Here is an 18838-nt window from a genome sequence, read left to right as displayed (position 1 = left end):
CTGTACTAAGAAGCACATATGTTCGCCAGTGTACAGACAAAGCAGTCTTGTAATGCAAAATGTGGCAGTTGCCATATAGTGTTTGATGTTGTCATGGAATAATCCATACATTGGAATCACAACTTAGTAAAGGTCATATCCAAGGCATTGTTTGCAAATGTGCCCAAATTTAGCAGGTATGTTGTGTTTCATTATGCTACACAACAGATGAGAGTTTTTAGTAAGTGTACAACTGTTGCACCTGCGCTTTACAGGATAAAACTAGATCCACTTTTAGGCATGGAGATATCCATCCAGACTGTGTACTATGACCACTTGTAAAATTATTGGAAGGTAACTATGTGTAAACGGTAGGGACCTCACATTGCAGTAATGCTGAATGTGAGAGTTAGTAGACATTGAAGAGTATACTGACCAAAATTGAGAAACATTAACAAGGATCCCTAGCACACGTAAAAGTTTTCATCAGCACAATAAATGACAGTAGTAACTTTGTATGGCAACACAAATATATACACTGGTCAAAAGAGATTTTTTCAATCTTTTATTCTTTGTGTAGACCTTCTCAGGTATGAGTTCTGTGACAGATCGATAGCCAACACGTGTTTCGTCGCTTCTGTTACATATACGTGTGACTTTTTCAAGGCTCAATCATCTTCAATATGCAACTGTTAACATGTGGTGATATTTCCGACCCACATGGTTATCCAGCGTGGGGAAATAAATGTGGTAGGGTCCAATTAGCGACCGTCACTCCTTCAATGTCTTGTTAATGGTAACTTATCCGTTTCACAGTGATTCATGCAAACCCCTCACGCTGGCTCCCTCGAGGGATCCTTGTTAATGTTATATTTGCAGCTCAGGCCGCAGAGTTTGGGGAGGCAGGTGGTTCTCTCCACCTTTTAGCACCGTACAGATAGAGGATATTGAAATATACAGACCATGGATATATCGTGTGGCGCTGTTTCCCTATGAACAAAACCACCAACCGATCATCTGTCCACAATTGTGAAACATGTCAATTTGTAATTAATTTCTGGACATTACAGTGACAGTACACCTATGCTTGGGTTCAACCAACATAATATTGGCTAGTGAGATCCAAGAAGTACAAAGTCAGAACTTGCTTTATGTTGTGTCAACCTTTATCATAAATTGTACTCCAAATACATAATTTTTTGTCTGCATTTTCAGTGAACCAGGCTGGCCAAGGTACATCTGGATAGGACCTGGGGCAGACAAGTGGATCTTTGGCTTGTCAGCGGGCATGTCCTCTAGACACCACCAGAGAGGAGGAGGAGGGAGACCAAGCAGCAGTCAGGAGTTTTGCACCCACCTGGACCAAGCCAACACCAGCAACATCATCAGCCAGGTGGAGGCTGAGGAAACTGAAAGGAGGGACGTTGAGAGGGAAACCACCAGCCAGGGAGAAGATGAACTTGGGTCTCCCCCTAACCCACAAGAACTGGACATTGGAATGGTGTTCCTGGAGCAGGCCACAACACTATTTGGGCCTGTCACCGACCCCTCCCTAACTCTTGAGGCCCACATATCGGGGCCTCCAGCTGCACAACCTACCACTACTCCTCCTCCACGTTCCTGCCCAGTAGAGCTGAGGGAGACATCTGCCCCAACACCCCACATCCTTCATGTTCAACCCAAACCTCTCCGTGTGTTGTATCTCCGGTGTCTGCATCCCAGGGAGTGATGGAGCCAGGAACTGAAAGATTAAATTGGGATGTTCTGAGAGTCACAGTTCAGACATTTTGACAGCCTCACTTCCTCCATCACTTCCTTCGGTGCCGTATTAGCCCAAGCACCCACCCTGACATCTGTTGTAGTGTCCCAAAATACATCTTCCCTCTCTATTTCCCCTTCTACCCCTAGTGCACTTCATGTTTTCTCCTCCCGTGGGGTGTCTGGTGCTGCATCAGCCAGCCAGAAATAGTCCACTGGAGTAGATAATTTGGACACTGTGCTCCAAGGATGCCATTGAGGATGGCCAGTGACTGAACAATGTTTTGGAAATAACCTGGCTCCCCTCATGCTTCCTGGCATGTTTTATTTATTTTGCCCACACACTTCCAAGTTCCCTTGCCCATTCTGCCAGAAGATTTTATTTAATTTCCTTTCTCCCTTTCCAATGGACAGTATTTTATTATTTCCTACAATATATATATATTTTTTTCTTCAACACCATCTCTGTCTTGTGTTTTTCATTATACATCTTACATTCAAAGTAATGAAGTCTACATCGGTAGGTGTGTAGCTTTTCTTATAACATGATACCTTGTTACACAGATGGTCCTACAAATCGACGTCTTACTAACACACATTTATCGTCACATATATGGCATACAACCAGAGTAACCAATTGACCATCATCAATATTACTCAACTTAGTATTGAATTGTGAAAAATATATTTTTATCTGTAAATATTGAGAGCAGTTATATTTTACAGTGATCATGGGGGCTCTCTCTTGCGACTTTGCAATTGTGGTTGTGAGCATCTCTGTAAGTAAGTGAATTTACTGTGTTGGTGCTGATGTGTGAGTGGGTATGGTGCAGCTGCCTTTACAGTTGTTGGGTGTGCCTGTACAGGGGGTGTGGGTGCTTGCACAGTTTTTGCTTGTGCCTGTACAGGGGCAGAGGGTGCTAGCACAGTTGTTGCTTGTGCCTGTACAGGGGCAGAGGTAGCCTGTACAGTTTTTGCTTGTGCCTGTAACAGGGGCAAGGGGTGATCCTGCAGGTGGGTGTTGTGCCTGTACAGGTGGGGGACGAGCCTGTGTAGGGGGATGTGCCTGTACCAGTGGTGGACGTGACGGCACAGGGGGGATGTGACTGTGCAGGGGGGCATGTGCATGGGGGTGCCAGTGCACATTGTGTGTACAGGTGGCTGGGTGGGGTGGGTGCAGGTAGGTGTGTCGGATACCCTCTATGTGTTGAACATGCAGGAAGAATTTAAAACAGATTCAACATACCCTCATTCATCTTCATGGCCAAAGCATGGCACCTTGCACTCTCCTATAGTTTTATATGATGTAATTTTCTCTTCTACACATGTCTTCATGGGATGTCTCAATCCTGTTAAAAACATGGGTCTGCCTGTCAATCATATGAGGGACTTCCTGTAGTGAGTCTGAATTCTTGACCAGAGTAGCCCCTATGGCACGAATGATCTGCCTCACATCAGCCTGTTGTTGGAAAAATTCATTCTTCCACTGGCTACCATGCCCATCTGCCAGCCCACTTCACAGGGGATGACCTTGGATACGCTGTTGGATCAACCAGCATGGAGAGGGGTTGCAGGTGTGCAGCTGTGGGGAGGAGATTCATGCCTAGAGGATGCCTACTCCTCACCAGAGGAGATAGGTCCTTCAGATGCTTGAGAGGAGACCTGGGATGCACTGTCATGGGAGAAGTGTGAAGGAGAAGTGACACGTCTGTCTTAGACGTGAAGGCTGGGAGGAGGCGATGGTTGTGTTGGGGTAGGTGAATGCTGTGTCTGGTTGGGTCACTGCTGGGAATGGACAATTCTCAGAAGTGAAGTGGGATATACAATGTTGGCCAGTCCTGATGTAGGCTTTAGTGTTTTGGCCAGTTGGCCAACAATGCATTGCTCATAATACAGATTCTCCCCCGCAACCAGCATCTGCTCATCTTCTTCCTCCTCATCCTCTTCTTCTTGAGAAGTGCTGGAGGCTGACATTTCTGCTTGGAGTAGGATTGGGTTCTCTCCTCATACTGTCAGCTGCTCTAGACTGGTGGTGGTTTCAGCCTCATCAAGCAACTCACTGTCCTCAGCACCTGAAAGACAGAGGTTGCAACATGAGAAGTATTTGCCATAGTATATTGTGCTACAACTCAAGGTTCAGAACCGTTGCATCTATCTGAAGTTCCACATATGATCTAGATTGTGAAAAGCTACATTTGACCACTAATACTGTAGCATTGAGGTGTTCAGTGTAGCTGTGCAATGCAAAATCAAACTCACCAGCTCCAGCCACAGGTCTGTGTAGAATTGAGATCCCCCATGATGTCAGCTGATGAACCTGGCTCCTTGATTGTATGCCAGAAGACATGGTGCTCGATCAAGCAAATTCAGAAGGAAGTGACACCTTAATTAATGTTCAGCATGAATTGTAAGCGAGCATGCAAAATGAACACAGATATCACTGATTATGTTGGGACTATATCACACACCAACATCAGACGCTTCAAAAAAGTGGCAATACATGCTAATTTCCTTTCACAATGATGTGGTTATTGTGCAGTATTTGGGAATTAATGGTTTACAACACAATAAGGCATACTTACCTGATGGACGAATGGCAGTGGGTTTGACTGCTGCAGCCAGATAGTCTCCCAAATCCCTGAATGAGGTACTTTGGATCACTGAGGAACTCCTGACAGCAGCTGTAATGTACCATACATAAACATATTTTAATGCAAAGGATAATGTGAATCATTTTACATGTATATGTCATAGGTATACATCTTCTGCACAGTTGGGGCAACTCCTCTATAGGTGAGAAAATACAAGCAATTTGTTACATACTGTGTTATTTCAATTTAAATGTAGAGTCATTCTTTCATTAGCCAACACTTTATGAAGTAGTATACTCGTATGAGCCATATCTGAGCATATGGAGATACGTGACAACAGAGACATTAGACACACACCACATCCTGCTAACATATTATCCAATTTTAAAGACTAGGAGCCATCAATAACGTAATATTTAAGTGTACTTACTAGGGTCTACCATCCACACAGTGTGTGGTACCTGACCATATGTCACACCCGTACGTTGAGCAGAGATCGCCGTAGTATGTTTTTTCCTGGCCAACGTCACAGGGCATAAAATGATATGATTGTATTTAGTTTACATTCTAGTTGACACATGTTATGAACAACATAGTCTAGTTCAGTTCACATGTGTGAGACTATTGATGGATTGTATGTAAAATATCTATAGGTTGTCTGATCACATTGTAATAAATGGAAACCTCTACTGGCCATATTTCCATACCAGTTTGCACTGGTGGTATAGATTGATCTGCTCCATGATGTTGCCTTCCTGCCAGTGCAACGATCTCTGCTCTAGTGGGTGTATCTACTCTGTCTGTATGTGAAAAGAAAAAGAAGTAGTCAACAAACAATACCAACAAATGATGATTCTGTACAACGTTTCACATATTTACTCAATTGCATTTACAAGACTACTGTGATGGTTACTAGCATTCACATTTTCATGTGCCATATACCAGTGTAAAATAAAATCACCAGCACTGATGGACCACTGTTTGTGAATAAGAAATTGAAAGTTAACATTTCCATCACATAGGATTCTGGGAGTTGTAGTGTGACAAAATGAGACATGAGAATTTAAATCACCATGAATATCTGCACAAACTTGAAGTGACTTCGATAGTCACATTTGCAGTTCATAGTACACATTTATTAAAATAAGTAATTGTTTCAAGTATCACATATTACCTGGCACCACATTAAGGTCATCATTCATAGCTAGTCCATGCAGCAGACGGGGTTGCATGGTGGAGAGGACGTCCTCCTCATGTGGGGTGAGACAGAGATTGGGTCTATTTTGTCCACTAGGGAGCCCTCTGGCCACCTCTATGCTGATGATGTCTCCTTTACCCACCTCCTCTCATCCTGCCACTTCTTTTTGATGTCTGTGATGGACCAAATATCCTTCCCCAATGCACTGACTAAAGTAGCCAACTTCCGCCATAGGGCTGCCTTCTGTGTTGCACTACTGATGTACGGAGGAAAACCATACCGTTTTTTAAAGTTTCTCTCTACAAAACTAATAATCAACTGTGTCTCCTCCTCAATAAAGTTCTTCTTCTTCCTCACATTCAGCATGCTGATGGTAAGACGCAGAGCAGGCAGGTGAAGTGTGGGTGTTGAAAAACCAGAGCCTTGGATGTGGGCTGTTTTTATGTGGTTTGTAGTGCAGGGGTTATAGGTGCCATTCATTGTCTGTAGGTGCACGAAATTACAGAGGGCGGAGATTACGCCCCAAGTGTAGAGATTCTGCTCCAGTGTAGAGACTATGCTCCAAGTGCAGAACGTCCGCCCGAGTGCGGAACCTCCACCCCGAGTGCATTACCTCTGCAGTCACAAAGATACTACTCATAAGTCCCTTTGTGAATACTGAAAAGTTATAAACTTAGACTTTTGGTCTAAACTTAGACTTTTGGTCTAACTTTACCTTTGTGAATCGGGCCCTCAGTGTTTACCATCACTAGGAGAGGTACTAAGTTATTAGTAAACTTGATTTTCAGGTGAACATTTCAACCATGTCTTTTAGGTTTCTCCTGAGGCAGTGCAAGCACAGTCCCTTGCGAGACATTTTGATAGCTTACAGGAGGTGAAAAAGGCTGGCCATTGCTTACCATAGAATGGATTCCTCATCTCTCGCATTTCCTTGCTTCTCTTTGGTGCGTGCATGCTAGCTTCACTTCCTCATTGTGTGTTTTTCCCTCCCCTGGAGCTTGGCCCAAGTACTGCTTCCTTGTTCCAGTTTGTGTCCTTCGACTGCTCGCACTTTTGGAGGTACTTTTTTTCATTTTATTTAAATGCCCCCTCACCGTTGCTTGCATGTTATCATTGTTTGCCCCATTGTCGATACTTGCCCTGCTGTTGTTGCGTGCTTCTCCTGTCCCTCGCACACCCCTCTAGCATTGTGTTACTTGCCCTGTTCTCTCCCATGTTGAGTTGCTTGCCCAACCCTCCACAGAAAAAAATGCTGTGCCACGACCCGTGTTGGCCACATCATACCACTTTTTGTTCTAACTTTCAACCATGCTGTAAAGTAACTGCACTGCTCTATAACATGGCTAAAAGACAATGACAAAGCCAATTGCTCTCTTACAGGTGAGTCCTATTTACTTTGCCAATGCTTGCTCAAGTTGCACCATTCAGGAGGACAGCCAGTAATAGTTTAACAAGATACCAGTACTGTGATCTTCATGGGAAGAGCAATATATTTTTCCTCTGAGTGTGGAACAATCTTACAGGTCAACAGTATCAATGAACGATATATAGTTATGGAGCTAGCAGGCTGCTAAATGTGAACACAGGAAAGCCGTTACACTCAAACATCTTGCTGCTATGAGTCACCCAGTAGAAAAATATATCTGAAAAAGGCTAACAGGTTCCCTGCGTTGTTAAGTAGACAATTATATAATTAAGCATAACCCCTCCAGCTGTGTTTCACGACCAAGAAAAACCTGATTGTTTTGTGTCCAAATGGACAACAGAATGGCTATGGTGGAAGGGAGAGGGGGGAATAGACTTTTCTGGAAATAGGTCTCTGTGGACTCCATCAACCTGGAATTAGCAGAAGTCAGAAATGAACTGCATGGTTTGTTGACTTGTTACACCGTTGCTGGAACAAACTAAAGATGGGATCTCTACATGAGGAATACTTTAAATGAGATAAAAATTAGAGGTCAATGTTGCCTACTCATGAAACAAGTGATTAATCATTTTCTTGTGAAGGACTGTGGGATTCTCACAGGTGAAACTCCACATTTCTTCTCTGGTTTTTCCTTGCCAGCTCCATTATTTTGGACCATAGGGCCACATGTACTAACAGGCAGGTGCAAATAGTATGCTCAAATTGTGCACTGAGGTTTTTGTTAACAAGTAATTTTGTGATGTAAACTATATACTAATAGGTTGCCCTCAAATTTCACGAGGGTAGGGGGTTGCTGATTGACCTGCCTAATGCCCAGGCCACCATTTGCGAGCTCCGGTGACTGCTCCGAACAAAGGGGCACTGGCCTGCAGGCGACAGCAAACCACTATTCCTGCATTTGCATTCCCAAATTGAAAGCAATTTTTAAAGCAACTTGTGTTCCTTATAAAACGTTTTCTGTTAAGGATGACATCAGTGAGGGGGAGGAGTTGTTAGGAGTCAGTAGTTTCCCTAACCATAGCCTACTCCATCTAAGGACGCCAATACAATTCAAAAAGGGGGAGGTGTGAAGCGGGGCAGTTTCCTCTTTGTGAATGAGTTGCCATCTCATTACAGGTGTTGGGAACTTTTTAATGTTGTGTGATTGCAGTTGTGGTCACAAATTATGGATACATCTCAGGGCAAATCTCAAGTTCAGGATGGAGCTCTTCCATGCACTCTTCTGATTTGGAATGAATTAAAAACCCTTTTTGGGATTTTGAAATATTGCTAAATGCAATAGGAGGGTTAGTACAATGTAAGAAGTTATTTCACAATCAAAAACCCTGTGATTTTCTGAATCATAGGCTTTGCGATGGCATAAAAGCTTTATACACCTGGTTCTAATTTTGTAACTCGGAGCACACGGAGCTGAACATATGATGGTAATAGAGAACTTGGACTAAGGTTCATGAGTTCTCTGTTCAGTTCAACGAACTAAGGATTTTGGATGCAGAAAAAGAAAGTGAGTTCAGTACTCAAAACACAAAGCTCAGATTTATGAAGCCAAGAACTTAGGTTCACTTCTAGAAATCCGAGTTCTCCTTTACAGTACCCTCATGAGACAAGTCCACACTTTGGCATTCTTTGAAATTTCCTGAAATTTCAGGGGTTCATCCTTGACTTTGATATGTTTGCAACTGCTCTTGTAAGGTTGCTTGAAATAAAAATGCCCAGGAAAGGGTTAAATATCAAAATATTGAGCACAAAAAATATTGTTCTACAAACCTATCATGGCTAGAATATTGACACGCAAAATATCTTGAAGGTGAGTATATACATAGGTAAGTACAGGTTTAATATATTTAACTCTGCATCTACATTCCTTGTTGATGTATATATGATGTATAGGTTCATAAATGTGAAATTAAGCATAGTGAATCTATACTTATCTATGTATACCTAGCTTCACCATATTTTTGTTGTCAATATTCTTGCTACAATATTTATAAAGCAATATATTTAGGACTCGATATTCTGGTAGCATACTGCTCAACAGCACAGTATCCTAGTGGGTACAGCAGAAGTGACTATGTGGGCTTTAAGAGTGAGAGGCACACTACCTCGCAAAAATCAATTTGTTTATCATCATCTCTTTGTTCTACCCTCCTCCAATTCATTTTATTTTAGTTTCTTCAACCTTCCTCATTGGACTTGTAGTGTTAACAGTACAGCTTTTCGGTTGTTCGTCTCTCAGCTGACTCCAATATGTCTCTATCCTTGGAGATTTTGCTTTCGTATTCCGAAGCAAACATAATACCCAGTGACGGCTCCTCTGCTAAGGCGGAGGAGCGTTGCCCCACTGTAGTGAAACTTGATGTTATTATCATTTTATTTGTTCCTGCTCCTGTGTCTTGGTGGGTCTGCCCTGCTCACAGAGCAGAGCAGGGGAGGAGTGGTGAGTACACTAAGTGCAAATGATGCTTTGGCCGGCCGTCTCGGGCTGGCCAAAGCGTCATGTGCACTTTGCATGTTGTCCACGCTGGCTGAATTACAGACTGGGTAGAGAACATGCCTAGACCCCCATTCCCTGGTGCTCAAACCAATAACAACACTGTGTTGTGATAGGCTCAGGGGAGCCTGGGTGTACTTCCTGGTTCCTGTTTGACCTGGATGTGGAAGAGAGACGAAGTGGGAGACGAAGCGATAAGGTAAGTTGTTTTTTATTTATTTCTCTTTTCTTACACCCCCTTAGTCATCCCAGCCCTACCAACCCGATCCATGCCAGCCGCCACTGATAATACCCCAAAGGTGAGCACACTGATGAAATACACTGTGATACACACCCATACTAGTTTGTGGTCATTGTGATCTCTCGCATATTTCCTCATTCTACAGTGGTAAATGTATAATGACTGTTAGACTTGGCATCTTTTGGCGTGTTTCCCCTGAGTTTTTGCTTTCTGACCTCCCAGTTTTTACTTATTCACAGCTGATCAGTGGTAAAGTGCAAGTGCTCCTGTGGTAAATTGTGTTATGGATTGGTGTTTCCATGATTGTACATTTGATTTACTTGTCAGTCCCTAGTAAAGTGCACTGAGTGTGCCAGGGCCTGTGAATTAAATGCTACTAGCGGGCCTGCAGCACTGAATGTGCCACCCACGTGAGTAGCCCTGAAAAGGTATCTCAGACCCGCCATTGTGGAGTCTGCGCTGAGTTTGTAACTGCCATGTCGACTTGGCCAGTGCACACACTTGCTAGTCCCTCCCCTTCCCTTTTCTTACATGTTAGCTACCCCTAAGTTAGGCCCAATCTATCCCTGTGGGCCGGGTGCAGTGTATGTGAAAGATAGGGCATGGCCTGGTGTATGTTGCATGTCCTGATAGTGAATTATGGCCAATTTCGTTTTTCGCTATTGCAAGGCTACCTGTTCCCCATAGGACAGAATGGGGAGTTTGTTTATAACATCTTATAAACATAACTAGTCTGGGGAATTAGGTAGGAAAATAACGTTTAGTATGCCTGAACTCAGCATCTAAAGATGCTTCTTTTAGTGAAGGTGATTTTTACATTCTGTATTTGAAAATACCACTTTTAGAAAGTAGGTATTTTCTTGCTCAGTCATCCTGTGTGCCACTGCTGGGGAGCAAGAGTGGCTCCAGATAGTCGAGGTGGGTCAGGAAAGGGCTGAATAGACCTGGGCTGCAATTGGGAAGGGGAAGGGAATGTCCTGGCACCTCAAAGGGCCTGGTCTGCCTCTGACCATGCCGTCTCCACCTCCTACCAGGAAGTCACACCAGAGGAGGCAGAACTGGTTCTGGTTGGGCACAGACACTCTCTGGATAAGAGATCAAAGGATTTTGGGATATAAATACTGGGGCCCAGACTCCTGAACTTTAGAACTCTTTTGGACCAAGAAGTCTACCAAGAAGAAGAGCTGGAGAAGCTGTGAGGAGGAACTTCCACTTTGCTGTGTGCCTTGCTGTGTTGGCCTGCAGTGGCTGCCTCTATCTTGGGCAGTGAAAGAACTGGACTGAACTTTCTGCAATCTACTTTTGTGAGTTTCTCCAAGGGTTTGAGGTAGAGCTTGCACCCTGTTCAAGAAGTCTCAGGAACAGCAAAGACTTCAAGCTTCTCTGCCCTCAGCACTGGGAACTGTGTGTTTTGTGCTGCAAAAGAAGAAAAGCAACCCGACGACATCTACGATGCTGCTGCCGACTCTGTGTCTTGAAGGCACCACAGAGGGCACCGCCGCAACGCCGCACCGTAGCCCTGGTCTCACCGATGATGCCTGCTAACGCAGCCACCGAGCCGCTGCTCGCACCACGACCTGTGAGCCCCGCACTCTGCACCGCCTCGCTTCACAGCGACGCCTTGGTATCCCCGACGACGACGCTCCACGCCGAAATCGATGCCGCTGCTTGCACCGTGTTTCGAGGGCACCGCTCGTAAAGTTACACAACGCACCGCTCTCATCCTACACCGTAGCCTTGGACTACCGACTCCTGCGCTATCGACTCCAGTTCGCCAGCCGACGACAGCGCTTCAGCAATGACGATGCCGCTGCTTGCACCGCGACCTGTCAACACCATGACAGGCACCGCATTAACTTCGCACGGCGACCCTGGTCTCACTACTGCCGCTATCTAATGCCGCCACCGAGCTGCTGCTCGCACTGTGACCTGAGGGCACTGCCCGCCACACTGCTGCACTTCGCACTGCAGCACCCGACGTCTGCCGATGCCAGCGCTCCTGACTATAACATAGAGGAGTTTGATCTGCAACCCGTGTGACTTCAAGTGCCCCGATGACTCCTGCACCGACCTCCGGAACCGACGCCTGCAGACGCCGTGCTTTCAGAAGTTCAAAGAGAGGTCGCCGACGCCCTGCATTTCTAAAAGGTACTGTTTGTGGGTCTTCCCGACACCGTAGCTGGCCCGCGACACCGCAGTCATCCAGAACTGTTTGGATTTGTTTGCTCATGACTCCGTGATAGTTCCGGATGGAGCTATCGACATCAAGGAACTGTTTTTCAAGCATATTTTGATAACCGAAGATTTTTAAGTACTGTATTGTGGATTTTTATCGTTTTTGGTCTTGTCTTAAATATATAAAAATATTGGATATTTAGTTGTGGTGTTCTTTTGTAGCGCTTACACTGTTTACTGTTGGTTAGGTGCAAATACTTTACACACTGCCTCTAAGATAAGCCTGACTGCTCTTGCCAAGCTACCAAGGGGGTGAGCAGGAGTTATTTTAGGAGTTTAACTCCCTTATGCTGACTAGAGTGGTGTTTTATGCCTGGCTTTGGCACATGCCCTAGCATACCAAAAAAAAACATTTCTAACAATGACCAATCTTCATCATGGCGTCATATAGTAGATTATGTTTTGAAGGTCAAAACTACTGCAGCTTTTATTTGAATTTTGCTTCGTCTTCTAGCAGTGTGGGCTGTTTGAAATACCTGGTAATGTGGTTTTGTTGCACAACAGTCTGACTTGACCCATGATGGTGAATGTCAGGGATTTTATTCTAGTGCACTTTCAATATTGCCCTGTGTCTGTTGTATGATGTGAATATTGAGCAATGGGCTCTGTTGCAGGAGGCAAATGAGTGGTAATGGTAAATGGGTAGGTGTAAATCTCTCATTGAGGTGCAGTACATGATTTCAGTTCAGGATGCATGTTGCCTACGACGTGTTATGTCTGAGATGTGTTGGAGGTGTGTGAGATGATCTATCTAATGTGTTCTTTTGTGTATATCACCCCATAGTGGCTTGTACAGTTGAGTGTAATGGGAAGAGAGACCATAAAACATATTTGTGTATTTTGAATGTATTGAAGATGGTCTGGCCAATGTGATTTTGTGTGTGTTGTATTCTAAGTTATTTTAAATGTTATTGTTACAGAATACAAAACAGTTACACTATATGGCTTAAATAGATCACCAGCTGAAAAAAGAACAAAACATCAAATCAAGATGAATGGAGACAGTAGAGAAGGTGAGACAAGATATCCTACACAGGAAGTGGAACATTAGATTATTAAGTACCTAATTGCTAATTTGTACCTTCATCAATATAAGCTGCCTTTGGTTTACATTTACTCCAAGATCGACCACTTTATTCTTTGGTGTCCCTCAACACTGCTTGTGTAAAAAAGCATTTTTTGAACAAGCATCACCAGTAATCAAATGTGTGGTGCATGGATTCTTTCCAATGCCATGCAATATTATGTCACCCTATAACAATGAAAGTAAAGTGTCAGGAAGTGCTTAACTAAGTAAGACTCCTTGACTGAATTTTAGGGTCACCAAACTTTGACAAGGAAGATGGTATAAGTTATGAAAGACTTGGCAATGGGAAGTATGAAAGCTAGACTGCTTACCACCACAGGTGTGGGAGCTTACAAGTTGCTCCTTGGGTCAATATAGGTAGAAATGTATTTAACTGCTCCTTTCATGACATTCTGTTCCTGGAAGCACTTCGTAGGCGTATTGGCTCTATGCTTCAAATATTTCTTTCCCCGATTCTGTGTCCTTCACCTTTGTTGTCTTTTCCCTTCCTTGGTTCCCTCATGTATTCCTTGACATTCATCCCTACTTGTCTTTCCCTAATTGTTTGTGTAAGTTTATGTCATTTCTTTGACCATCCACTGTTAAACTTTGGTGACTGATGCTTGGAGAAACACCTGTATCCAGGTCTAAGCCTGCTCTCATGACTGCACCATCAGCCTGGAGCTCGGGTGAGCTTAATAAATTGCACGGGCTAAGGCATTATGTGAAACTACACCTGAAAAGCCTGTCCCTTTACTGACCTCTACCTCTGTCTCACCCTTATTCCACTCACTCCTTTTGAAGTCTAAGAGTAAGTTGTTGGGCTTAACTGCAAGCAGATGCTATTCCACACAGGGTTTTGGTGACAACGACAGGTGGCAGCAAGCACTCCTGTGTTTTCTTGTCTCTCTTCCACATTTTCGCCTTTGTTCTCTTCTGAGGTTTTTAATTATTCAGTACCTCCAGAGATAAATGGGAACAGCTGGTAATCTCAGTGGCTCTATATCTAAGCTATAAGCTTGACAGTTTGCCAGGCCATCAATCGGACATGGATCCTGCTGAGAGTCCACTACAGGAAATGGCTCAAGCCTTTGTGAAAATTGAGGCCAAACTTGTTAAGGCTGGTCATGAGAGAGCATTCTTACTTAAGTGGATCAATCAACCATACCCTTCTTCACAAACGTCTGCAAGCTATAGTGTGATAACCAATATTATATTTTTAGTTTAAACATGAATCATTTATTCTTTTTTTTTTTTAACACAAACTTTATTCGGTTTCAGTGTTTGCAAGTGCAGATTACATTGCATATTGTTCATTTTTATTATATAGTACAGGTATTGGACAAATGTCCCATGTAACATTACAGATATCTGATAGAACTTTGCACCTCTGCAAAACATTACTAACATTAGTGTAACTGATTATGTATTTACATACAGTTGTCAGGATATTTATGCATATCAGTAAGATTTTTATAACTCTTTTTTAATCCTCCCTCTAACTCCTTCCCACAAATCCCACCCTCCCAACAACCAAGAAAACAATGCAGCTATGGTCTGATCATCTATATACAAGGTGCCAACCAGCTGGGGTGACATTATCGAAACAAGGGGGACGGGGGGTGGAGGGGAGAAAGGAGAAAGAAGGGATGGGGGATCGATTGCGTCTTTCCACCTAAAATATCAATCACAAGCCAAGAACTCCAGATAGGGACGTCTTGAATATTCTGTCAGTCCTCACGCTCCTCTGCAGACTCTAATCTAAATTATTCTACAAAAATTGGGCACATTCCATGGAAATCGGCTTTTTCCTCAATCCCCTATAGTCTTCGTGCTGCAGCGCCTCCCTTTCTGCCAAGGCCCTTTTAATAACTTCTTCCCTCCACTTTCTCTCGTGCTGAGCAGCGCGGGATTTCCAGCATTGCGTGATTAGCCTTTTAGCCAGCATCAGGGCAAGTCCTGCAAAGCGGCATAACACAACTGCCTTCTTTTGGAGAGGCGAAAAGGCCCAAGAGGCAGGCCTCAATAGTAGTTTCAGGGGAGCGCTCAGTAATTTGGATAAGCCCTGTGTGACTTCAGTCCAAAACCCTCTCAGTGAGGGGCAAGCCCCTAGCATGTGAATAAAGTCAGCTTCCGACAGAAACATCCAGGACAGTCCAAGGAAGCGGTGGGGTACATTTTCTGTATCACCAGCTGTGTGAGGTAAGCCCTGTTCAGAATTAACAGCTGTATTGTTTCTAGCCGGGTTTTTGCGAAAGACCCATCTGGGATGTTCTAGGGCCTGTGCCCATTCTCTATCATCTGATTCCCTGGCTATCGCAGTTTCCCATTTTTGACGAAGGACCAGCGGTGGGGTGCTCAAATGCTCCCATATCCCCGGTATAACCATCTGACCAAATGACACCTGTGACCCATCATGTGGATTGTCTATAACAATTGGAAAGTAGGGGGTTCCTTCTGGTCCACCAACCAGTGCTTGCATATAAACTGTGTGAGAGCAGCGTGAGTCAGGAAAAATGGATCTGGGACTGTATTAGATCGTACAAAACTCATCATGGGCCATCAAATTTCCATCCAAAAATAAGTCGCCCACTCTCTCAGTTCCGGCCCCTGTCCAACTCCATAATCTAGCAGCTGATAATATTCCACGCTGGGTGGGCAGGCCACAAAGTGGAATATATGGGGCATATGGAGTAGGCATTTTTACATATTTTGCTGCTAGCTTCCAGTAATAGAGTGCTATATGGAAGAGAAAAGGAGGATCTCTTACTCTTCCCGCCCGGGGCACAACAATGCCTGCAGTGTTCCAAGTTTTAGCAGCTCGCGGGAGTAACTAATTTCAAATAAGTTGTGGCCGGCCAACCAGTATGCCAACCACTGTAGCTGCCCGGCAATGCAGTATGCCTTAAAATCCGGTGCCCGCATACCCCCCCACGCTGCTCGGCAACTGCATCTTGACAAGGGCCAATCTATGTCGGCCCGTCCCCCAGAGCAATGATGACTGTAATGTATCAAGTGTTTAAAACATCCATGCTGGGAGGGCTACAGGGAGATTCACAAACTGATAAAAGAGTCTGGGCAGCATGACCATTTTAGACACTGCCAGTCGGCCAGCTATCGTTAATGGTAAGATATTCCACAATGCTACTTGAGATTGGAGGGAGTTGAGCGTTCTAACCACATTTCCATCTATAGTATTGGGGGTGGTCCTGTAGATGTGGATTCCAAGGTACTTAAAAGTAGTGGGCTCTAGCCAAACTGTAACAGGGAAAACTGCAGACTGGGTCTATTATAGGTATCATAAAAGGAGTATGCCACAGACTTTGAAGCGTTGAGATGTAGGCCGGAAACGTCCCCAAACTGCGAGAATAGGGAGGCTATTGGTTGCATGTTTGCCTTTAGGTCTTCAAAATATGACAACATGTTGTCGGCATAGAGCGATACAGAATAAATTGTCGGTCCATTTGGGATGACATATGGGGTCATAGCGCGGCACAGATGTTGCGCTAGCGGCTCTAATGCCAGCACAAACAGTAAGGGCGACAAGTGGCATCCTTGTTGTGTACCACAATAGATAAGAAATGTGGGAGAGATGGTGGTGCCAGTCTTTGCACGTGCCGTAGGTCCTGTATAAAGCAACCCACCCATCTGCAGTATTCCGGGGAAATCCCAAACTTGGTATGCACAACCAGCATATATGACCAACTCAGGGTGTCAAACGCTTGACGAAAATCCAATGACAAACATTCCGCTTGTGGAGTTAGGGTATGGGCTACGTGTAACAGGACATGGCTACGACGAATATTTAGTGAGGGGCTACGTTTGGGTATGAAACCACTTTTATCTGTATGTATTAATTTGGGGAGCAGGGGAAGCAGTCTTGATGTCAGGATTTTACTGAGAATTTTATATTCTGTATTGAGAGTATAGGGGTCTATAGGATGTGAGCTCCGTCGGGGGCTTATCGGGTTTCAATAAGGAAGTCCCTATTGCCTCTCTGGTTGTGGGGGGCAGAGCGCCCTCTGTGAGTGAGGTGGTATAGAATTGTCATATTTTGGGAACTAGTTGTATCGCAAATGTTGAATAGAATTCAATGGGAATCCCATCCGGGACCGGTGTTTTATTACGAGCAAGTGCTTTTGTTGCAGCAAGGGAAAGCGGGGCCACCAAATCCTTGGCATCTGCGTCTGAAATACAACAGGATAGTTTTTGCATTTCTCCTGACTGCTTTGCTTCTACAAGAGGCTTTGTATATGTGCTTTGTTTGACATCTATTTGTTGTATAGTAACTGTATTGACTGTATAGCGCTCTGATATCCGTTTAGGATCTTGTTCACGCTCTATAAAACTTTCAAAATAAATAAAGAGGGAGCTCTATAGATCCAAGAAATACAGTGGTTGCTTCTGTTGTATGAAGGGGAGGAACTGCATAAAGAGTCATATAATACTCCTGAAATGCCCTGTATATTTCTGCCTGGGAGGTGACCAATGTGTGGTGACTATCATGGACTGCCAGGATTGGTGTGAGTGATGTTTGTGGTTTTATCAATCACGCTAATAATGTTCTGGCCCTATCAGCCTCTGCATATGTGCGCAATGTGTATGCATTCAAATCAATTGTTCGCAGTCGATCTATTAGTTCTGCATATTTTATTCTAGCCTCTTGTAGTTGTTCTGCTTCCCTCATATCCGTCTGGGTAGCTACCTCTAGCGCCTGCAAGTTACTTTCCAACTCTGTTATGTCTCGGGCTATCTCCCTTCTGAAACCTACTAACGTCCCCATGGAGACCACCGTATGGTTACTTTATCAGCTTTCCATTCCACTGATCCAGTCGTGGCCGTACCCTCATTTTTGTCAAAATATGTAGTGATGGCAGTTGCCTGTGTATTATGAAACACTGGATCTTCTAATTGCAAGGGCTTCAAATGCAATGTTGGAATAGGCGAGGGGACCCGGCCCCAACTAAATATCAATTCTATTGGATTATGGTCTGAGATGGTTTACCCCAAATAAGTACTCTGTATGATTGATGGTAATAAGTCTGGTGTGCAAAGGAAGTGATCCAGACGGGTGTGCAAACAGTGCAGGTGGGAATAATAGGAATATCCTCTCATACCAATATGCTGTAATCTCTAGATATCAAGTAAACCCCACCCCTGTGTCCATCCAGTTAAGCTAGTGGCTTGTGCTATAGCAGTTGTGTTCGATAGAGGAGGGTGGGCTCTGTCTATCTGGACATCGAATACCGCATTAAAATCCCCTTCCAGTATCCACGGATATTGAGTCCAGTCTGAGAGAGCATGGGACAATCGGGATGGGAAGGCATCCTGATCAACATTAGGTGCATAAGTGGACCCCAATACCACTTGTTTGCCAGCTAGGGCTCCTCGTAGTAGCATATATCTACCTTGGTCATTTATACTGCTCTCATTGAGAGAAAAGGAAATCCCGGCCCGTAACCAGATCGCTGTCCCTGTTGAAAAGGTGGAATAAGCAGTTGCATAAAGTTGGCCCCTCCAACGTCTCTGTAATCTACAAGTTTCTGAGTATATCAATTGTGTCTCTTACAAATATACTATTTGAGCTTGACGACGGTGTAATTGAGCTACAATCCTATGGTGTTTGTATATCGATCCCATCCCCCGAACATTCAAGGAGATGATAGTGTAAGATTTGGCGATTGACATCATGTAAAAAACACAGGAGCAGTTTTAATCCACCCGCCCCGACCACACCCCCCAGATTGCGAGCAGATAGACCAGCGGCAGTTTAACTAATATAGCAATATCCCAATACTGGGTCAAACGATTAAACTTCGCTTGATCAAACTGTGCAAGAAAAAATAACATAAT

The 18838-nt window shown here is 44.1% G+C and overlaps 1 long non-coding RNA gene across 4 annotated transcripts in view; it reads right to left on the bottom strand.

The window, feature by feature from the left end:
- Nucleotides 1-610: 610 nt before the first annotated feature.
- Nucleotides 611-18838, bottom strand: part of LOC146821302 (uncharacterized) — a 33289-nt gene continuing 15061 nt past the window's right edge. For 2 of the 4 annotated variants that reach the window (XR_014962701.1, XR_014962702.1), the window contains 3 exons: nt 4320-4418; nt 3997-4120; nt 611-3809 (listed from right to left, as the gene is read on the bottom strand). This is a non-coding gene — a long non-coding RNA (uncharacterized LOC146821302). The remainder of the gene's footprint in view (nt 3810-3996; nt 4121-4319; nt 4419-18838) is intronic. The other 2 variants (XR_014962699.1, XR_014962700.1) reach the window with 1 other exon arrangement.

Source organism: Triturus cristatus, chromosome 6 (assembly GCF_964204655.1).
Source record: "Triturus cristatus chromosome 6, aTriCri1.1, whole genome shotgun sequence".
NCBI classification, from domain to species: Eukaryota; Metazoa; Chordata; class Amphibia; order Caudata; family Salamandridae; genus Triturus; species Triturus cristatus.
Note: the sequence above shows the minus strand (reverse complement) of the source record. Positions and strands in the feature narration are given on the sequence as shown.